The sequence below is a fragment of the Lithobates pipiens genome, unplaced genomic scaffold (genome assembly GCF_037356315.1).
Source record: "Lithobates pipiens isolate NorthernLeopardFrog02 unplaced genomic scaffold, aLitPip1_a1.2 Scaffold_22, whole genome shotgun sequence".
Taxonomy (NCBI): Eukaryota; Metazoa; Chordata; class Amphibia; order Anura; family Ranidae; genus Lithobates; species Lithobates pipiens.
In genome coordinates, this window is record NW_027507784.1 from 122,683,648 (window position 1) to 122,707,770 (window position 24,123).

Consider the following 24,123-nt stretch of genomic DNA (forward strand, 5'->3'; position numbering starts at 1 on the left):
TCGCTAGTAAAAAGGCTTGATTTAAATCAACCCAATTTTAAATCATCCTTTTTAAAGAGCAACTGTCATCTGTCCCGCAGCGGCTCCTCCTTTGACCCGCTGTTGATTTACCGATAGTCCCATTCAATCGAATGTGGCGGCTGGTGATGCGGCAGTGACACATCAAGGTGAGGGAGGTGGCGGCAGCAGGTGAGTGTATGCCCGCTAACAGGCACCGCCATGATGGATCTGAAATGACAGGTGCTCTTTAAATGTAAGGACTCATTCTTGCTGGTAGTTAGAATCATTAATATTTGCAAACAAAATGAAGGTTTCCTATTTAGAATAATACGCTGTCAGGTTAGTAAAACAGCGATATCAGAACTGGTTTTAGGTTAATCTCACATAGTTGGAAAACTACTCAAATTATGTAAAACAATAACCTTGCCAGTGCATGTTATCCCAGCTTGCAGAGCTTGGATTCGTTATCTCAACTTGCAGAACTTGGATTCATTAAATGAGTTTATCAAATTGTAAATATTGCAGAATATACAGCCTCATGTTACATAACTAAGCTCCATTTCTTAACTGCTTCCCGACCGTCAACTGACGGCCAGGCGGCGCACCTATTGTGGTGGGAGGCTGTCATATGACGGCCTCCCGTTTAAACAGGGAATGCGCACGATCGTGTGCGCGCATCCCTCTTTCTTCAGTGGCGGCATGTCACGGAGACGCCGCTCGCCACCGAAGGGGGGTAAATAGCCATTGGTTATGGCTGTTTACCACGTGATCGGCCGTGATGAAGTCACGGCCGATCACAGATGGTCACACCCCCACTGTGCACGGCGAACACTGCTCGTCACCGACGCTGGGCAACAGCCATTGGCCGGCTGTTTACCCACGTGATCGGCTGTGATCCTTTCACAGCCGATCACTAAAATGTAAACAAACAGCGGTAACGAGATGTTACTGGGTTCTCCTCCTCACACACGATGATTGCGGTAACATCTCGTTACCGCTTACAGTGTACACCAACCACACTGATTGCTCCCCCCCCCCCAAATAAAGAGGACCTGTCACTCACAGTCCATCGGAGTACCTGTCACTCACAGTCCATCGGAGTACCTGTCACTCACAGCCCATCAGAGTACCAGAGTACCCGTCACGGCAAATCAGAGTACCTGTCAGGGTCCATCAGAGTGACTATCACCGCCCTTCAGAGTACCCAAGTACCTGCCACCAGGCCATCAGAGTACCTGCCACCAGGCCATCGGAGTACCTGTCACCAGGCCATCAGAGTACCCGAGTACCTATTTGCAGCCCATGCCTCATAGATTTTTTCAAAATGGGGTCATTTTGTGGGTAATTTCACTGTCCTGGTGCTCCAGGACCTTCAAAAGTGTGATAGGTAGGAATGAAATGAGATGCGTCATTTATGCTCCTTGAACGCCTGAAGGTACTACTTCAATGTTTGGCCTCTCTATCTGACCAGGCTGTGTAAAAGTCCTACACATGTGGTATCGCCATACTTGGGAGGAGTAGCAGAATGTGTTTTGGGGTGTAATTTTTGCTATATACATGCTATGTGTTAGAAATATCTTATAACTTAAACCCCATTCGGAGCCAGCGGTAAGTCACGGCTGGTCTCTGCATGGGGTCTATACACACCAGCCCTCTGGTCTGCTGGTGCTGTTCCTTAGGCGATATGCTGGTAAACACACTCTCTCCTTCTCTTCTCTGATTCATCTCACTGTTCCTTCAGCACCTCACCACTTCCTCTAGCTTTCACTATCACACACACACACAGCACTGTCTCAATCTCTTTCACTTACCTTAACTGATGCACTTATACTTTCATAGACATAGTCATGATCATTACTTTCTCTCCTCAACTGCATACCACACCAGGTTTAATTTATTTTTCCACACTCACCACTTAGTACTTTTTACTTTTTGCTCACTTATTTTCATGCATTCTTTGGGGCTCAACTCTCAATCTTTTTGTCACTACACAATCTCTCACAGCACACCTACTCTTCACATTTTGTCCTCTGACATTTTTTTCTCAACAATCATTACACTTCCCACTTTATGGTACACTTTCCCACGCTGGTGTATTTTTCAGGTTTGCCTGACATCGCATCCATCTTTATGTCGCCTCAGTTCCCATGGAGGGAACCTGTCCCTGGTCTGCTCAGCATCCACCGCCATGCACTGCACTTGCCGTCCTGACCGGTGAGCTTGCTTGGCTTAAACCATATATATACACAACTATGAAACTTCCATTAATACAAGTATTATATTATTTATACATTTTTTATCTCATAGGAATTCTGTGGTAGCATCAGCTCCTGATGAGTGGGAAATTACCCACGAAACGCGTCGAGCTTTTGATTTTGATGTTCCAGCTACATTTTTTATGGAATTATATTCATTTTATTATAGATTGTATACTTAACCAAACAATAACTGTTTTTAGTGGATGCATATCTACCATGTGAGCATACTTGTCAATGCCGGGCTGGCAGTCTTGGGCAATACCATGCCACTTCATTTATTTTTTTTTTGCATTTAATATTGTGAAACATTGTTATGTGGATACTATACATTGTGTTTTTATTACATTTATGTTGATATATATTATGAATATGTTCTATTTCTAAAATTTATGGTCTTCCACTGAACAAACAATTAATAAACATCTAAATCTGGTCAAAACTCACCTCCACTATCCAGGTGCTTCAATTAAAGTCCCAAAACTCCCTGTCTACTTAAATATCTTATAAATTGGCAACGTTGTGTAAAAAAAAAAAAAAAAAATGCATTTTCATTTTTTTCCACATATTCCAAAAACTTCTGGAAAAAAATGAACCGTTCAAAAGACTCGTCATGCCTCACAGATTATACGTTGGGGTGTTTGCTTTCCAAAATGGGGTCATTTTATGGGAAATTCCATTGTCCTGGTACTCCAGGGCCTTCAAAAGTGTAATAGGTGGTTGAGAAATGAGATGCGTAATTTTTGCTCGTAGAACGTCTGAAGGTACTACATCAATGTTGGTGTACTGTATGTTGGCCAGGCTGAGTAAAAGTCTCACACATGTGGTATCACCATAATCGGGAAGAGTAGCAGAATGTATTTTGGGGTGTAATTTGTTGTATACATAAGCTGTGTGTGAGAAATAACCTGATAATATGTCAATTTTGTAAAAAAAAAAAAAAATAATAATAAAAAAGATCTTCATTTTGCAAAGAATTGTAGGAAAAAATTACCACTTAAAAAAACTTACCATGCTACTTACTTAATACCCTGGAATGTCTACTTTGTAAAAAGGGGTCATTTGGGGGGTATTTGTACTTTCCAGACTTGTTAGTGTCTCAAGAAATGAGATACACCTGATGTACTGAAGGCCTGATCAGATGTGATACATTTTCAGTGATTGGCACCATAGTTTGTAGACTCTATAACTTTCACAAAGACCAAATATTATACACTAATGTGGGTTATTTTTACCAAAGATATGTATCAGTATACATTTTGGCCAAAATGTATGAAGAAAAATTACTAATTAGCAAAAATTTATGACAGAAACAAAGAAAAAGGCATTTTTTTTCACAAAATTTACGTTTTATTTTATTTATAGCACAAAAAATAAAAAACCCACTAGTGATTAAATACCACTAAAAGAAAGCTCTATTTGTTTGAAAAAAAGGTTGCAAGTTTCATATGGGTACAGTGTTGCATGACTGAGTAATTGTCATTCAAACTGTGAGAGCGCTGAAAGCTGAAAATTGGTCTGGTCAGGAAGGGGGTATAAGTGCACTGTATTGAGGTGGTTAATCAATTATTAATGTATCTTAAATAGAAAACTATTTTTATTACAACGCAAAGGTGTGAAGTCAGCTTTGCTGGTTTGTAAAGTACACATCATTGGATGAAATTTTGTTTATATGCCCAGAAGTCTCGTACTGGCTGCATCTCCCAAGTAAACTTGTAAAAAGTATGGCTTCCTTCACAAGAGGTAAATAGTTAAAAACTGAGTCATTTATTATGGACCACATATGTAGAGCAAATATGTTCATAAAGAGCTAAAATTCACTGGGGAAAAGTAAGCAGTTCCATGTGTAATTGATTCATTGTGAGAACTATGGTATAAACAGCTAAAGTGTAAACCACAATTAAACTTCTGCAGTGGAAGGAGTAGGATTCCTAGGTTTTTTTCCCACTAGGAACACTTTGCAGGATTCAGAAACATAACATTTCTGTTTATAAAGTAATGCTGCACTATTGGGCCTGGTTCACACCTATGTGTTTTTTAAGTGCATTTTGCAGAAATGCACTACAGTGCATTTAACATGGTTTCCCATGGGACACGTTCACATCTATATGTTTTTCAGCCACTACGTTTTTGGAAAGCGTCAAGGACTTTTTTAAACGCAAAACTTTGCTTTTTGATTCAATAGACTTCGATTGAGACGCTGTAGTAAAGCATGTAGTGCGTTTTTGATTATTCATGTGTTTTGCATTTTTTTTATCTGCCCAATGACAAATTGTCCAAAAAAACATACAAAAAGCAAAACTCATCAAAAACACACGAAAAACACAGCAAAACTGTGTGCAAACTGCACCGCAAAAAGCATTGCTGAAACGGATCAAAAGCAACCTGCCTATATGTGAACCAGTGATTTTTACATTGGAAAGAGTCTCTTAAAATCGTTTCACTATAAAGGGGATCTTGAAAGGCAAAAGAGTAGTGGGGCACAGTACTAGCTTAGGAAATATTAGCCTAAAAGGTCTATAGATTCAAAGAGTACCAGGTATTTAAATGCTAGGTGTGCTGCCACCCAGACTGAAAAGGTAATGTATAGGGAGCTTAATGTGTGTGTTCTATGAGGGAACGTCGGAAACCCTCGCCACTATAACATAATAGTGTTTGGGATGAGTATTAGATAGATGGAGCCATATGCGAAAAGGAATATAGTGGTTAAAACCTAATGATTTCCAATGCGATTTTTGAAATTGACATAGACCTATAAAGTGGTAATACTGGACAGTAAGTAGGTCCGTATTTGCGTGTCTTACAACATCCCGTGAACAAAATATATATAAAAAGATCAACAAAATATGTGATAATAATTGATGCGATTTGTTACAACTAACAAAATCGCATGAAAAGTGCTAGTGCTAAGTGATAAATAAATGTGTTACAATGTCTACTACACCATAAACAACAATATACATAAAAACAGTCGTTGGCTTAATGAAACAATTTTGTGCAAAAAAGTGACTAATTGTGACTAGCAAAAATCGCATAAAGTGCCAGTGCTAAATAAAGATTATAAATTAGATGCGTGTGGGTGTCTTTCTACCATATAATCAATAATAAATACAGTGAAGCGAAATCTAGTCATGCAAAATTGACAGAGAAAATAAATGAAAAACACAATATTAAAAACGCATAAGCAATATTTGTGTTAAATAAAGGTGGAAAAAGTAATAAAATCTCTCTAGAAATGATTCGGCTAAATAGTTCTCAGTAGTTAAAAATTATATAACATATAGATTGCACAATAACATATGTTAAAATTGTGTCCATTCAAAGTTTGTGCGACAACCAGTGGCGATTATATCCAAAATCGCATATGGCAAACAAATCGCATACGGTGCTGGTGTTTAGTTCTATGTGAACTATAAAATAGCGATCTGATCGGTGGTGGTGGTAGTGAAAATATCCCACGTGGTCCTGTGTACTCGAGATATGGGTGTCCCCTTACCTTACAGCTGTAAGGTAACAGCATGTAACATATGTATCCTCAGGATTCCTGGTGATCTTTATCCCACGAGGTCTTGTTACTGTGTCCCCGTCTCCTGCCTATTCCGCTGTGTAGTCTCTTTAAATAGTCGCTCAGCGGTGCCCAGTATGGGGGGAGGGGGTTGTTACCTCAGCAGTTTATGTAAGGGATTTAAGCAGATAAGGAGGAAGGGAGCCCCATAGCGTAGTAATTTATGAACAAAATTCAGATTTATTCAGAAAGCAATTGAAATACTCACAAAACATACAGGTTTCAAGCATAGGGTATAAACGAGCTGCGAGCTCGATTGCGTCACTTCCGGTAGCGTCCCGACGCGTGTTCGTCACGGTCACCCCCTGATGAAGTCACGTGACCGTGACGAACACGCGTCGGGACGCTACCGGAAGTGACGCAATCGAGCTCGCAGCTCGTTTATACCCTATGCTTGAAACCTGTATGTTTTGTGAGTATTTCAATTGCTTTCTGAATAAATCTGAATTTTGTTCATAAATTACTACGCTATGGGGCTCCCTTCCTCCTTATCTGCTTAAATCCCTTACATAAACTGCTGAAGTAACAACCCCCTCCCCCCATACTGGGCACCGCTGAGCGACTATTTAAAGAGACTACACAGCGGAATAGGCAGGAGACGGGGACACAGTAACAAGACCTCGTGGGATAAAGATCACCAGGAATCCTGAGGATACATATGTTACATGCTGTTACCTTACAGCTGTAAGGTAAGGGGACACCCATATCTCGAGTACACAGGACCACGTGGGATATTTTCACTACCACCACCACCGATCAGATCGCTATTTTATGGTTCACATAGAACTAAACACCAGCACCGTATGCAATTTTTTTGCCATATGCGATTTTGGATATAATCGCCACTGGTTGTCGCACAAACTTTGAATGGACACAATTTTAACATATGTTATTGTGCAATCTATATGTTATATAATTTTTAACTACTGAGCACTATTTAGCCGAATCATTTCTAGAGAGATTTTATTACTTTTTCCACCTTTATTTAACACAAATATTGCTTATGCGTTTTTAATATTGTGTTTTTCATTTATTTTCTCTGTCAATTTTGCATGACTAGATTTCGCTTCACTGTATTTATTTATTGATTATATGGTAGAAAGACACCCACACGCATCTAATTTATAATCTTTATTTAGCACTGGCACTTTATGCGATTTTTGCTAGTCACAATTAGTCACTTTTTTGCACAAAATTGTTTCATTAAGCCAACGACTGTTTTTATGAATATTGTTGTTTATGGTGTAGTAGACATTGTAACACATTTATTTATCACTTAGCACTAGCACTTTTCATGCGATTTTGTTGTAACAAATCGCATCAATTATTATCACATATTTTGTTGATCTTTTTATATATATTTTGTTCACGGGATGTCGTAAGACACGCAAATACGGACCTACTTACTGTCCAGTATTACCACTTTATAGGTCTATGTCAATTTCAAAAATCGCATTGGAAATCATTAGGTTTTAACCACTATATTCCTTTTCGCGTATGGCTCCATCTATCTAATACTCATCCCAAACACTATTATGTTATAGTGGCGAGGGTTTCCCACGTTCCCTCATAGAACACACACATTAAGCTCCCTATACATTACCTTTTCAGTCTGGGTGGCAGCACACCTAGCATTTAAATACCTGGTACTCTTTGAATCTATAGACCTTTTAGGCTAATATTTCCTAAGCTAGTACTGTGCACCACTACTCTTTTGCCTTTCTTGATTTGTTGGGGTTCAGGTACCCCTTTCTCAGTGTGTGCAGCGGTACAAAAAAACATATTTCTTCCTGATTAGGCGCAGGAATAACTCTTTTATATTCATAAAGGGGATCTTGCTTTGTTTCACTAGTTGAGTGCAAGCAGGTTGGCCGAAACTAAGTGATGGTAGATGGCCTGTTTAGTATTGATGTTTTATGGAGGGTGGAGGGGACATTAGTGTTACTATGAGCATCATATACTTTAGTGATTAGTTTTTGCATATTTGCCTTTTAATGGATAAGTTACACAGAAAGATCTCAAACACACCTATGTTTTATTAGTAATTTACTGCAGCAATCGGAAGATGGGCAGGAAAGGCAGAAGCAACGTTTTTATTCTTACATTTGCAAGTATTTGCAGAGTTACAGGTTTAAGGAAATCCTGTATGGACAGAACATTGGAGCTTCTGTTTCTGAACTTTTGAAAGTACACTCTGGGGAATTTATAAAAGGTGTTGAAGACCCTCTTTAGAATTTTAATCGGGGCGCAGCACTGAAAATGACGGTGTTTGCGCCCAAGTTATATACCTGGCAGTGACAAGTGTTTAAATCTGTCCATATCGACACCAAGGAAGGAGTGTTCATACTAGGCACTCCTTTCTCAGTGCGTTCCCTCCCCGGCCACTGTACCGGTCACACTGATAGTCTCTTGGCCGAGGAACTTTAAACTGGAGGTAGGAGGAGCCTGATGGGTACTTGGAGACTAGTTCTGCATCAGATCTGCATTACATGTTGGCTGTCAGTCACGTGCAAGGCAGAGCTGATGGGAAGCTAGGCTCGGAGTTCCCTTTCAGGCTCTGCCCCCTCAACAGGCTCGGCAAGCACGAATTTGAGTTTGTGTGGGCAGAAACTGATGGGGAACTCTGGGACTAGTTCTCCATCAGGTCTGCCTCATCTGAGAGCTCGCCTGCCCTCTGTTTCAGCTGACCAAGCTTTGGATAGCTCTGAACTGGAATTGCTCATAGCTGGTTCACACTGATACAAAGAGTGCATCTCTTCCCACTTGCCATTAGGTATTGTGATCCCAGACACCTGAAAGGAGCAGGACAGACCAGAAACCAGAATAAGGGGGCGACAGAATGCAGCAGTGATGTAAAAGTCATTGGGCTGCTCAAACCTTCAAGCTTGAATAAGGAGCACGCATTCCTCTCACCACCAGGGTGCGCCTGCTTGGAAACCAGTTGCATAAACGCCTGTGACGTCATCACGGCCACCGTTGCGTTACAGAGAGCGCTCCACCCCTCTTTCTTGGTTTTCCTCCTACACACCATCATCTTGCTGGCCAGGACAAGTAGACAGAGCTGCCAGGGTGACTCGTCATGCAGACCAGTGCCACAGATGCATCACAGACAATACATTTAAGCTGTGCCTGTTATTATGTAATTAAAAGTGAATTTTTACTATTTATGGTTTACAGTTTGTAACAGTCCATACTCAGAGGCAACTGCATTCTTTTCTCCCCTTTTTATATTAAAACCAGGCGCCAGCAGATTAAAATAAAACAAGCTCTGCAGCCGTGAGCTTGTTTTAAACTGTTTATCTTTGGATGTATCAGACACGCCCAAAGAGGCAAAATAATGAAGACACAAGACACAGCCTCTTCTCCTGATGATGCCTATGTAGGAGAAACACATAGGATGGAGCCCGGACACATGATGTCATCATGCATGCCAATTTCGGGCAGTGCTGGCTATTGTATACATGCTGTTTGTTCTGTTCCTGCAAGTGCAATTTTAATTCAATGTTTGGGTTTTAAATACTAAACCATGGGATTCGTCTTCTCTTCTCTATATCTATCTCCATTGAGAGTTGCATTTTAGGATTACAGTGCAATCATGATGATGAAAGCTCTTATAGCTGCAAGGCAGCCAGGTGCATTCTGATCCCTCTCTGGGGGGTCCTACTATCAGGTAAGGAGAGTGTAAGCCCACGTACACACGGTCGGAGATTTTGGCAACCAAATCCGTCGGATTTTGCCCGTCGGATTTAGTCCGACGGATTGTGTCCGAAACTGTTGCATACACATGGTCGGGCCAAGTTGGCGAAAAATCCGATCTTTCAGAACGTGATGACGTAATTTCGTTACGATGGGACTACATTCAGGCTAGTAGCCAATAGCTTTGATGTAGGAATTTGATCTGAGCATGTGTGGCACTTGGTCCGATCAAAATGCTCTACACATGATCGGATTAGGTCCGTCCGGCCCAGTTGGTCGGGAAATATTTCCAACATGTTGGAAAATTGGGTCGGACGGAGATTCGGACGGAATCAGTCCGATGCATACCACACACAGTCGGATTATCTGACAACACGGTCTGATAAGACTCATTCCGACAGATTCTCCGACCGTGTGTACAAGGGCTAACACACAACCTCACTAATCCATTGCCAGATATTGTATCCAAGGGTTCCATGTTTTATTAAGTTTCCTGACTACTTTTAATACTTTAAAAGAGATCTATGAATATAAACATTGTTTTGGACAGAGTAGGGAAGGTTTCATACATCTACTAGTTTATTTTCTATTGTCTAAAAGTTCCCTTCAATTCCCTAAGACATAACAGAAAGCTTAGAGAAAATCTCCCCAAGGTGAGAAGGAATTATGCACATGAACAGTTGCCCCCAAACAAGTGCACCCATTGGAAGATTTCACCTTGCCTCTTGTTCTAGGGACAACTCTAAAATGTTGCTTTTCCCCTTCCGTTCTTTCTTGATTTCAGTGGTCCCCAGTGCAGAGGTTTGAATCCCCCAATGGGGGGGACACAGCAAGAAAATTTTTGACCGAGTATCTAACCCCCAACCCCCCCCCCCCCACTATTCGAAGCTTTAAAAGGATTTTGCCTAGTGACATACAATAATTTACTGTACTATGTACATACTGACTGTATGTAAGTCAGTAAAATCGGAGCTCCTGTATTGCATGCCTGTTCAGTTTAGTGGCTTAACATTATTAGGGTAATTGGACCAGCACAACAGCCAGGCAACTAGTATTTTCAGAAAGGTAGGTCAGTACTGGCAACCCTCATATTTCTTTAGTATAAGTATACTTTAAAGTGGTCATATCTTAATTTATACCTACAGGTAAGCTTACAATCAAGCTCATCTGTATGTACAATGAATATCTCTAAAACATGCACTGTTTAGGAGATTTCACATCAGCAATAGACGATGTCACCTGCGCATGTGCATCGATGCTCTGCATTGATCACACACAATATGGTGTAGAATTCAGAGTGATGTGCCATTCAAACGGCTGGAGCCAGCGAACCCGAAAAGAAGGGTGCAGATAAAAGTGCCAGGGGAGCCATGACAGCGCTACAGTGGAGGGCTCCGTTTGCAGGTAAGTCTGCCATAATGTACTACTGCGGTGCATATTAGCACATTATGGGATGAACCTGAAGGAGGCCTACTTTTGCTTTAAAAAAAAAAAAAAGTGCCCAAACAGCTCAAGAAAAATGTTTCCCTTTAAAATCCATGAATGTGTTCACTCTGGGGCAGTGCGCTTCCATTGCGTTGGAATAATCCTGCTTGCAGCTTTTTTTGGAGCATGTTTGGGGAGTTTAAAAAAAAAATCCATCAAAAAATGCACCTTCCCATTGAAAGCAATGGAAAACCCGCTATGTGTTTTTGGTGTGGTTTTTGATTCGCATGTCCCTTTTTAAATAAAGTTCTGCAAATGCGATAAAATCGATGTTAAAAAGGTTTGTTTTTGCAGTGGATAAGTGTGAATACAGCCTTAATCTTACCCTAGTCCTGTGTGCCTCCATGCTGTTTGCCAGTTATAGTTAGCAAAAGCAAATTACTCCTTGCAACTACCATATACAAAGTAAGTTTGATTGGTGGTATGGCATGCGCTTAGCTCGTGAGTCTGTGTCAGATCAATACTGGTCATCCAAATCTACCCTTTACCTGCCTAGTAATAAATAATAATAATAAAGGGGTAGCACCTAATATTTCTCCTAGACAATGAACACTTAAAAAAGGCGCCTATTTAGGAACGTTCTGAATATTTGTGACTTGTAGAACATCCCCATAACCTGATTCCTTCATGTCAGTTGGATTTACTTTGCCATTTTATTTTTTCCTTGTCAGCAAAGAGATAAAGTATTGGCCAACATTTTCTAAAATAGTCATGTTTCTGGCATTCTTGAGACAATGCTATGTGACTCATTTCTGTTTAGTTTTTAGGCCAAATGGACATTATCCATTTAGTTCATGAACATCCTTCGCACCAGTGACCTCTAAAAACCCTAAGAAGATTAGGTACAAGTTGATGATTTGCCATGAAGCCGGATTTAAAGCAAACACAAAGTTCATATTGAATACAGTTTTACAGGGAGCATTGTTTTCGGTCTTCTTCATCATATTGTAAAGTGGTTGGCCTTTTGGTTTGTCTTAAAAATCTATGTATTTTTTTTTCTTCTTGACTTTGTAGGCAGCCCAACCCGAGTATATAACTGGGATAGTCCTGGATCGTATGAGTTGTACTTCCCGTGAGACAGTACGAGTTTAAATCTGTTACCTAAATTGCAGGAAGTCTGTTGACCTCTTGCGTTCAAACCCCATCCAGAAATCTGCAGTGCCGTTTTTTAGCACCATGTCCAGCTGTCTGAATGGCTGTCAGTTACTGTGTATTGATAAATAGTTAATCTACTTAGTTTTACATAATTGCTTATCATACTATAGAACTGAGCATCCTGATCTGTAGCACCCATCTGCTATAGAAGGATTTATCTATCCTATGCAGTCTGCTTCCCAGAGCCCTTTCCTGTACATAGCAGCCAAATGTCCTTTCAGTTCAATAGTCTCACACTTGGAATGTTGCCTCTTACTATATATTCTGCAGTTTTTATGCTGGAATATTTTCTGCTTTTGTAATAAATTTATGAGTTTTTATTTTTTTGCTATTTATGCATATATTTTTACCGAATAAAGTTCAACAGTCTCACGTTTCGGGCTCTTGCTGACTATGTAGAAGCAGATCAGGCAGCTAATCAAATTGAAGGTTTAGAACATGTGTAATTTGACTGTTCTGTAGAGTTGACTGCACTGCTAAAACCAAGGACTGACTGTGCTGAATTATTATACAGGATTTATAAAGTGCCAAACTTTTGCACATATATCTTTACACTATAAGACCCCTTTCACACCAGGGCGTTTTGCAGGCGCTATAGCGTTAGAAATAGCGCCTGCAAAACGCCCTAAAGAAGCTGCACCATTGTGTGTAGTGTGAAAGCCCAGAGGGCTTTCACACTACAGCGGTGCGCTGGCAGGACGTCAGAAAAAAGTCCTGCCAGCAGCTTCTTTGGAGCAGTGTGTTTACCGCTCCTCCACCGCTGCTGCCCATTGAAATCAATGGGGCAGCGCTGTAATGCGGCGTATTGCCGGCGGTTTTAACCCTTTCGCGGCCGCTAGCGGGGGTAAAAGCGCCCCACTAGCGGCCGAAATGCACCGCAAATCCGGCGGTAAAACGCCGCTAAAAATAGCTGCGTTTTACCGCCGACGCAAGGTGCGGTGTGTTGTGAAAGGGGTCTAAGGGAGACAGTAAAGTTACAATACAATTCAATACAGGAGGGTTTGGAGGGCCCTGCTTGTGAAAGCTTACAACCTAATAGGGAGGAGGGTGGTACAAAAGGCAATGACTGTGAGGGATAAGTTAAAGGAAAACATAAAAGTTGTTTTGTTTTTAGGTGGAGCAGGGATAGGCTTCACGGATCATCTAAAGGTGCACAGTATGGGAGATAGCAGGACAGATTGAGGTAGAGAGTTGGAGAAAATGAGAGAGACTCTGGAGAAGTCCTGGAGATGAGAGAAGTATACAAGGGAGCAGGGAGGTCTTTGGCCATGCTGGAAGGATGGTTTGGGTGATATAGTGAAACATGATTGGTGATTGTAGCCCGAGGCAGAGTTGTAAATAGCTTTGTATATTGTTAGTATTTTGAATTTATTTGTTGGGTGATCGGAAGCCAGCGAAGGAATTGGCAGACCCAAAAGGGGTCTTGGACACTGAACGGCTGGTAGCGTAGATGAGTCTGAATAAGCAAAGTGTAAAAAGATGAGTGCCACAGGTTAGTTCAAGTTAAGTAGAACTTTTACTAATCTTGGAAAAAATATCAGAAGACAATACTAATGTGTTGCAGGGGCTTGGAAGCTGGCAGTTGTAAAAGCTTAAGCCCAGTACACACGGGCCAAACATCATGCAGTATCAGCCGGTTCAAAATAAACCAGCCAACATTTGACCCATGTGTATTGCAGCTGGTCCAACAGAAGCCAGCCAAATGTCTGGCTTCTGTCAAAGGGGCATGACCGAAAAAGATCTGCCAATTGGCATCCCAATGGCTGAGCTCACTGACCGGAGTGTTCTGGCAGGGGCGCCGTCTCCCTGTCAGAATACGATAGCTGAGCAGGGGAGATCTCTGTACTAACATCAGATTGTTAGTACAGCGGCTCCTCTTGAGCTCTTCAGTTTTTTTTTTTTTTTCGTTCAGCCCACTGGGTTTAACAGAATTAAACTGCTAGTGTGTACTAGGCTTTATATTGGACACACAATTGTAGGGCAATAGGACCGTCAAGCAACTGCTTCCAAGCAATCAAATTCAGACATTGTTTTGGTGCCAGCTTTAAGAATACAGTAGCCAGAAGCGGGTCCACCGCAGTCTTTGGCGTGGATGGAGGAACCTATGGATTTGATTTACACTGAACGAATATCACTAATCCCCAGCAATATTCTCATCTACTAATCCTACTGCCTATGTTCATTAAATTAGAACTAAAGTTGTCAAACAAAACCTTGCTGGCAGATAGGCTTTTATTGAAGAAAATGCAACATGTATCTTCTGCAATAATTTCACTTTTACCCTGAGATGCGGGGGCGTCGGCTTTAGAGGTGCTTTTTGGCTGCTATTTGGGCACTTTTTTCATTATCGATTAGTTGGTCTAACGCCACCTTCCTCCCTGCCAGTCCCGTATCCATCCCAATGAATCTTGTTCCTGAGTACAAGGCGGCGGCGCTGTATTTTCATAAGAATACAGCGCAGCTCATGTGATCAGGCACGTCCGCCTCTCTCCTCGCTGGCGTCAGCTCTCCCCCTCAGCCCTGCCCCCGCTGCTGCCTTGAGGGAAGAGAGAGAGAGAGGTGGGAAGCAGCCGTGATGTAAGGTAGCGGCTGTAGTGTATACAACAATACTCAGTCAGTAGTAGTAGTACATACTTTGTGATGGAAGGTTTTAGTGCCCCATCAATAGTTTTCTGGGGGGGGGGGATAGTGTCCCATTGGTTTTGCTGGGGGGGGGGGGAATAGTGCTCCATTGGTGTTGTTTGGAGGGGGGGAGTAGTGCCCCATTGGTGTTCCCGGGGGGGGGGGGGGGAAACAGTGCTCCATCATTGGTGTTCCCGGGATGAACAGTGCTCCTGGTGTTCCCAGGATGAATAGTGCCTCATAATTTCATTATTACTTTAAATAAACAAAAAAAATGCATATTAGGTTTTTTTCATGATTCTATCTGATTAATCGAAAATAAGAAAATAATCGTTGGTTGCAGCCCTAATTAACTCCCATGCACGTTCTCTCTCCTGGGCCGGCCAGCCAGCCAAGATGGCTGAAGACATTGTGACAAAAAAAAATTGCAGCTGTTGCGTTGTGGGAGGGGCACTTTCGTAGGTAAGTCTGCCATAATGTCGGATATGATGTGTATACATGCACATTATGGCAAAAGCTTTGAGCACCAACAGTAGAGTTTGGTTCTACTTTAAGAGGTTAAAACTTGAGTACAAGGTATCATAGGAACATGTACTTGATATCTTATTTTTGTTTTGTTTTTAACTTTTTTTGTATGCTTGCTGTTTATTTATTTTTCATGAGGGTATATCATTTAGAAGATTGGTATAGCCTACAGTAGTCTGTATGGTAAACAAGTTTAATTGACATTATTGTTATTTTTGAATTGTATTGTGTTCAACCAGCCAAAGCAGACTAGAAATAATAATGCTGTCGTAGAGAGCATTACCTAAATCTGCTATGGGCAAACATGGCTTCCTCAGGTTATTTTTCAGTATATTTAGAAACAAAATAAAAATAACATTAAACACATAAAAGTTGTCACTTTAGTGCAATGCTTCCCAAGCCTGTCCCAGTTCATATTTTGTGTCCATCTCCACATAAAGTTAAATCTGGTTGCTGAGGCGCTAATTGCGTCACGTGTGCACATAAAAGGATCTCTGGACTGTTGACACAATCTGAGGATAGATCTGGAAACCCTGCTTTAATGTGATCAGATTAACATGCATATCTGAAAAAGATACAGAGGACTGTAAGTTGCCTTTAAATGACATCACCCTGATGTAGTTGTCACTCAGCCTTGAATTGACGTCTTTGTAAAAACCCTTTAGAAACCATAATCTAGTACATTTGCCAAGCAAAAAGAACTATCTATTTGAGAAATGTAGATAGCTGACTGCTTCTGAATAGAAGGAAAATAACAAAAAAGCCTTTTAAATATTTTTCAGACAGGAAACCGGTGATTACTATATGCTAAATGTGCAGTTATCAGAAGATTATGTACGGTGGAAAAAGTTGTAGAGTACCATTGTTTTTAGAATGCAAAAATATATTCACTAAAAATAAAATGGAAATGCATAAAGAAGACACGTCTGATAAGGGTTTTTGTTTTTCATTCTATGTGTTGTTTAAGTACACCAAGGATATCTGGCTGCGGAAAATCTTCTGATTGCTGGGTCTTTCTGGGCCTGGGATTCTGCAGGTCAAGCATTTCTAACTTCACCCATCAAATGTTCTCTTTACTTTTATTATAATTGCTGTTGATTATTCACAATTAAATTACTTACACCCCTTTGCAATTTAGGGGCCTAAGCATAAATTCCCTCAGGTTTTGGTAAATCTGAAGACAAAAATCAGCAGAAAATCTGATAATGTATATGGGGCTTTAGGCTTCATGTACACTGCTGCTGGTAAACTGACGTTTAAGAGCAGTTAGGCATTTTTTTCAGCTGCCCCTGAACTCTCCTCTTAGTACATGGACACAGGGTCGTTTTATAGTCGTTTCTAGGAAGTTGAGTTTTTAGAAGCATTTTTTGGAAAGCAAAAAAATGCGTCCAGGAAGGATGTTCAGAGGCATTTGAAACGCCAAATGCCTGTAACAGTTTGTAAACTCTGTAACTCACATTTAGCCACGTTTTGTTTACAGGCGTTTTTATGCAAACGCGGCAAACCGGACATTTCTAAACGTCGGTTACTACCGTGTTTCACCAAAAATAAGCCCTACCCTGAATATAGGACCTAGCGTGATTATTGGAGAGGGCTGCAATATAAGCCCTGCCCTGGTAAAGTACCTGAAAAAACTGTGGTCCGTTTTGTTTATTTTTATTTAGCCAAGAAACCGCCCCAAAGCATAATGTTTCCACCTCCGAGCTTGACTGTAGGAATGGTGTTCTTGGGGTCATAATCAGCATTTTTCTTCCTTCAAACACGGCGAATCGAGTTAATACCAATGAGCTCAATTTTGGTCTCCTCTGCCCACAGCACTTCATCTTAATGCTTCTCTGAATCATTTAGATGATGGTGAACGTCAGACGGGCCTATACATATGCCTTCTTGAGGAGGGGGGCCTTGTGGGCACTGCAGGATTCCAATCCATGGTGGCTTATTGTTACCAATTGTTTGTTTGGTGACTGTGGTCTCAACTACCCTCACTTTTCTCATGATCATCCCACCCCATGAGGTGAAATCTTGCATGGCGTTTCAGACTGAGGACGATTCATGGTTATTTTGTATTTCTTCCATTTGCGAATAATCACTCCGACAGTTTCCTCCAAGCTTCTTGATGATGGTCTTGTAGCCCATTCCAGCTTTGTGCAAGTCTACAATCTTATCCCTGATGTCTTTTGACAGCTCTTTGGTCTTGCCAATGATGGTGAGGTTTGAATGGAAGAAAGAGATTCTGTGGACAGGTGTCTTTTAAACGCATAATGAGTTGTCGTTAGGAGCACCTTCTTAAATTAGCAGAACTAATCTGTGTACCACATGAGCACATGCTGTAACCCAGTGGTCATCAACCCTGTCCTCAGGGCCCAATAATAGGCCTGGTTTTACTTATTATCTTGGGGAGATGCAATCACTGAGTAGCAAATGATATCACCTGTGATGTATTACAGTTATCTTGCAAACCTGGCCTGTTAGTGGGCCCTGAGGATAGGGTTGATGACCACCGCTGTAACCAGTCTGTGAAAGCTAGAATTATTGTTGGTTGGCAGTGGTTCAAGTACTTCTTTTACTCACGAACTGCAACTCCATTTATAACATTTGTATTGTGTTCTTTTCTGGATGTTTGATTGCCATTCTGTCTCTATCATTTAAAATACACCTATGATAAAAAATTATAGACCCTTAATTTTTTTGTAAGTGGGAAAACTTGCAAAATCTGCAGGGGATCAAATAATTATTCCACTGTGTGTGTGTGTGTGTATGTATGTATATATATATATATAATATAATATATAATGTATGTATTGTATTCTCATACATTTTTAGCACTTTTTATCTAGATTTGAATGTGCCTAATTAAATGTTGAGGAAAGCATGCTGGGGTGATTTAAAGTGGCCTATTGATCTTTTTTAAGCAGGAAAAGGATGCCAGGCCTAGAAGTCAGCAGCTCTTTGTGTATGGACAGACTGGTTAAGTAGTATGTGGAAATATGTAGCAGAGCTCTCCCCAGTTGTTTGGACCTTTGACTCATGACTGGGCTTTTGTTCAACTCAACACCTCTGGCCACAGGATGGGGAGGCAAGATATCTTGCTTGCTGTGCTGGGTTTTGTGTTTTAGGTCAGATAGAAGAATTCTGCCTTTTCCCATGAATGGCAGTGGTATTCAGTTTTCTTTGAATGGCTGCTTATTCCATGAAAGACATGGCTGTAAATGAGTAGATAGCAAAAGCTGTGGTCATTGTGCTGCAAGGGTTAGTAAGTCCCCAGGAGAAGTCACTGATGTGGTTTTGCAGTCAATGAAAATTCCCCAGGCTGTGTATAATCATTCTCTTTACAGTCATCTATTCTAGACTATTACTATTCTGATAAATAGAAGAGGACACGTAGACATCATTAACTCTTATTCTAATATGGATGAATGTAACTTGATGTCAGCGGTGTTGCGGTTGTCTTTCTACTGATAGTATATAGTCTATCTTTATATTTGAGTTATTCTATTTCCCGGTGAAAGCTTTGCTCCCTGCCTTTATCCAGGGGGGAGCAGCTGTTTTTCCTGTTGTCTCTATATACTTGTGGGACAGAGAGTGAAGGGACCAGGGGTAATGCAAATGATGGGTTAATCTTCCATGGGGTGGAGAGATTCTGCCTTGCTATTCTATTCAAAGGGGAACAAAGGGATGTGATCAGTGCAATGAGGACAGCATTCAGAGCTTGCAGAGCTTTGCTGATCATTCTGAATTTGGATGCTTCCTGATGGCTGATGGTCAGATTAAACTCCTAACTCTGAGAGGTCTCCTGCCCTGGAGCTCTGGTTCTCTGTCATTTAGCTGGAGTGTTGGAGGTCTGTAGGTACAGAGCCCACTGACAGGAGGTCAGGTGTTCCGCTTCATCTCGTACGTAAGTATAGTTCATATATAGGGAACTGGTCAGGTTCAAGGATCCCCTAGAAGTGGTGGTTGTATTAGGCCGGATTAATTCTTACATGTTTATCTCCAGATTAGATTATACAATTGGGCTCTATTAAGAATGTGTGACTAACTAGTGTTTGTATATTAAAGCCTTTTTTTAATCTTGTGGACAGTACTGGAAAGCCATATGTTCGACCATTTGGATGCTTCTGTAACAGATGAGGAAAAAATTAAGGGCTTAAACATGACCATGTCCATTGTGGGCGTTAAAATTGGTGGTTCCTCTTCTATGTTGGCTTGAGTTCTAGATGTCACTTGAAGAGGAAGGTTTTATTTAACTTTTTATAATATTTATACTATGGTTTCATATTATTGCTAATTTATGTGTGCCTTGTTACTTTTTGGGGATCTGGAACCTCCTTATAATAATTTGAGGTGGTTAAAATGTAGCTTTTGATCCTCCTTTCATAAAAGCCCTTTATTTAGGTGTTGGCCTCTTGGTTATATCATTGGTTGTTTTGAAGACAAAAGACACACAATGACAGCGTTACAATATGCTTCTATAGAGATGTAAATTTCCAAGAGAGCTTTGAAAAAAATAAAATAAACCTAGATGAAAATTAGAGCGCAAAAAAATAATACAATTCAGAAATCTACTTTTATTGTTGACTCTGTACATTAGATATTTTATTAAATAATAAATTGGTGAATCAGGTGATGCCTTATTTCTAAATAATTTTATAACCAGCTGGTACCTTATTTTTTAAATGGTTTTATTCCCAATCCTCTGTTTTATTTTGATGCAATGAAGTGCAACATGCAATATTTTATTAATATGTAATCTATTTCGAAAATGTTCAACATGGAAAAAGCAAAGGTAGCAAACAAGAAGCAACCAATCGGAAATCATCCTTTTTTTTTTTTTTTTTTTCTTTTTTTTTTGTTAAAGATCAATTCGAGTTGCTGTGGGTGATTGCACTATGAACTTCATAATTAGTTACATAAGAGCAGTAAAAAAAAAAAAAACACGCATAATTAATTAAAATATATATATATATATTTATATATATAGATATATATATATATATCTCTTCGATGTTTCTAAAGCTCAAAATAAAATAATATACAATGGAATATTCATATGAGATATTTCATAGCTGCTCCCCATGTTGTTGTTGTTATTATTATTATTATACAGGATTTATATAGTGCCAACAGTTTGCACGGCGCTTTACAACATGAGGGCAGACAGTACAATACAAATCAATACAGGAGGGATCAGAGGGCCCTGCTCGTTAGAGCTTACAATCTAGAAGGGAGGATGTGTTCCATGCAGATCCCTTTAATTGTATCTGATCTTTTCCCTCCCTGACCTCCCGCTTTTCAAAAACCTTCTCCCCATTGACTGCTTGTGCACTTAGGTTTCTTAGCAGCATCAGCTAACATTCAGGCCCCTCCCATTAACACATTGTCATTACAGACTGGACTCATTGCACATTCCCCCCCACCCCCAATATAACCTTAAGTGGGGCACACACTATAAGAAAATCGGGTGAACAATCGTCTGATTTTTCTCGATGTTTCACAGCAAATCTGAACCGATGAAAGAAAATTTGTATGAACATTCTTACGAATATTTTTGTATGACAAAAGCTTGCTTTAATGTTTATTGTTTCGGATCATGCGCAGTCTTCTTTTTTCTTATTATTCTTGTACGAAAATGGTACACATTAAACGAAAATCATTTGTTCTGTTCCCGTACGAGAAAAAATTTGGAGTTTGTCCCTTCAGGAAAATTCGGAATCGGCTGTCGAAAGTTGTGTACACACTATCCGAAAAATCATACAAAAATTCTTTGAGTGAAAATGTTCGCCCGATTTTTCTTGTGTTTCCTTGTTTCCCATTCTAATCGGAGCATTAATCAGATTGGGTGTGTCTGGAGGAAATAGCTGAGATTTTAAGAGAGTGAAACATGAATTGTATGACAGTGTTCACAAAAATGAAACAAAAGTGATTTCACAGAATAGTTCAACTAAAGTTAATAAGAACGTGGAAAGCTGTATATGAATAAATGAGATGTAAACTAGGATGTATTTGACTGATAAATTATTTGAACTGGCTATTTTACTACTGGTGGTGGGTGTGTTGGCGGTAAAGTGCCGCTATTTTTAGCAGCGCTTTACCGTCAATTTTGTGGTGCTATTCAACTAATAGCGGGGCACTTTTACCCCCTGCTAGCGGCTGAGAGGATTAAGACCACCCGAAAAGTGCTGCTGCAGCAGCGTTTTTTTAAGCCCACTGTGCATGGAGCCATATCATGCATTTGGAGTATGGTGAGCCAGAATTTGTGGCATTACAAGGTGCTGTATATTCTTCACTATGGGCAAGCACAGAGTCCATCTCCCAATATCCCAAGATTACTCCAGGGTCAGGTGGCGAGTAGTAGACTAGAGCCACAGCCAAAAAGTCATGATGTTGATTAGAGGTCGACTGATATATCGGCCGATATATGGCGTTTTTTTTTTTTTTTAATTAATCAGCATCGGCCGATTGTGCTGATAAAAAAAAGGCCGATTAAATCTTCAGCACGACTTGCAAATGAATTCTGTAATAGAAGTCAATGCAAGTTGCCTGAAATCTTCGTGGAGCGATGAACTTCTGTGTGTAGAGTTCTCAGGTTAACCATTGAAAGACTAAATCTGTTCTGGCACTTGCTTACAAGTGACAATCCTGTATTTTCTGCCCATAAAATCACTTAGAACCCCCAAAAATAAACTAAAACAGCCCATTTTTTTTTCATCCAAAAGTTTTGATTACCTGTTTTTGTGTATTTAATATTTAATATATAGTTTTTTTTTTTCTTCTAAATTATACATACAAGTGAACTGATTGGAGATTTTGTTTAATAAATGTTTTAATGTAAGAAATTTTCTGTATTACTTAAGGCTGCTTTCACACTGGAGCAGGCAGGCGTTGACAGCTAGTTTTAGCGTAACTTTACCGTCATTTTAGCGGCGCTATTTGGCTGGTAGCGGGGCACTTATAACCCAGCTAGCGGCCGAGGAAGAGGTTAAATGCACCCTTGAAGCGCCGTTGCCAAATCGCATTGCAGGTGCTTCGGCAGCGGTGCCCATTCATTTCATTGGACAGGAGTGGTGGAGGAGCGGTATACACCGCTCCAAAAATGCTGCATGCAGGACTTTTTTAATGTCCTGCCAGCGCCTCGCCTCAGTGTGAAAGCACTCTGACTTTCACACAGACTGCAGGGGAGCCATTTTGCAGGCACTTTACAGGTGCTATTTTTAGCCCAAAAGCGCCTGAAAAACACCCCAGTGTGAAAGGTGTCTGTTGGATGTTATGAGATGAAGGGGGAAAAAAAAAAGGGCCTAACAAATCGGCCCAAAAAGATTGGCATCATATATCGGGCATCGGCCACCGTGATTGTTAAATATTGGCCAGAGAAAACCCCATATCGGTCGACCTCTAATGTTGATGATGACCGGTTCTGTACCAGCAGACCTGCAGCTGCCTGCTTAACATGACTATTTAGTTCAACAAAAGTACTTTATAGCTGTAATTATTCTTAAACCCATTCCCTAGTACTGGGTGCATGCAGTTTGACTAGTTCTGTAAATATAAGTGCAGTTACTTAAAGCAGAACTCTGGGAAAATTATTTTATTTATTTTTTCCCATGCAGTGGGGCTGTGCTTTAACTGCTTGTTTTGCCCAGGGGTGCACAAAAAGGCTATACTCGCCAATCTTCTGGAAAACATCACTCCCTCTCGTCCAGTGGTGAACTAGTCCTGCTGTGGTCACATCCCAGAGCCGGCCCATGGGCGTGATGATGTCAGGAATGGTCTAGCGCACAAGATCGCTAGTGTGCGGGGGCAGGAATGGCAGGGACCTGTCTTGGGCTCGGTGGATCGGCAGATTAGGTAAGTATATCTCCGCTCTCCTCACCCCTAGACAAAAATGAGCAGTTAGCGCATCCAGTGCAGGCACAGCCCCGCTGCATGGGGGAAAAAACATTTTCCTGGAATTCTTCTAAAGGCCCGTACACACGGTCGGACTTTTTGACAACAAACATGCAAATTAGCTGTTTTGGAGCAACATCCGACTGTGTGTACGCTCCATCGGACAAACTTTTTCTGTTTTCATTGGACTTTTGTTGGCTGTGCGAACGAACAAACTTTCTGGCAACAAAAGTCCGATGGAGCAAAGTGCGACCGTGTGTACGCAAAAGCATCGGACTTTTGTACAAGGTACAAACACGCATGCTCAGAACCAATGCAAAAGATCAGACTACAATACAGAAGTTGACCAAAGGTGGCGCTGGAGTCATTGAACGTCCTCTTTTGAAGTGGCGTCAGTACGTTGTGACGTCATTACGTTTGTGTTTGTTGTCAAAAAGTCCGACCGTGTGTATGCAATACAAACTTGTGGACCACGCCCTTTGTACAAAAGTCCACGGAAAAGTTTGTACTAAGTCCGACCGTGTGTATGAGGCTTAAGTATAACCGAAGGCAAAACAATTTTTTAGTTCTGGACAGAGTGAAGAGGGATAAGAACACTCATCATTTTTATTGCTGCCTGTGCCTCCGTTAGGGAAATGCATCCTCTCTGTGTCCTGTTTATCATTATTGTTCAAAGTGAAAGTAAAGGAAAATATTAAACCTTTGGGTTGTCCCCAGAAAAATAGGAAGGAAATCTTCCAATGGGGACACTAGTTTTGGTAACATGGGGACTAAAGTATTCTCTTAATTTGCTGGTTTGGCTATGGGCCCGGAAGTGGAGTTAAATCTCCCCAATGGGACACAGATAGCGAAAAGAAAAACGGACAGGGGATATAACCCTATAACCCCATAACCCTACGCTATCCAAAATGGGGGGGGGTTGCCTATAGTTTTTCTTTA

General features: G+C 40.7%; 1 protein-coding gene across 9 annotated transcripts in view; it reads left to right on the top strand.

Annotated features, from left to right (window-relative positions):
- DIP2A (disco interacting protein 2 homolog A) overlaps positions 1-24,123 on the top strand; it is a 149,319-nt gene that overhangs the window by 42,227 nt on the left and 82,969 nt on the right. The window contains exon 1 of one of the 9 annotated variants that reach the window (XM_077448192.1): positions 19,009-19,198. The exons of the other annotated variants lie outside the window; for them this stretch is intronic. The gene's annotated coding sequence lies outside the window, so the exon portion shown is untranslated. Of the gene's footprint in view, positions 1-19,008; positions 19,199-24,123 lie in introns of those variants that run through there. 9 annotated transcript variants of the gene reach the window in all.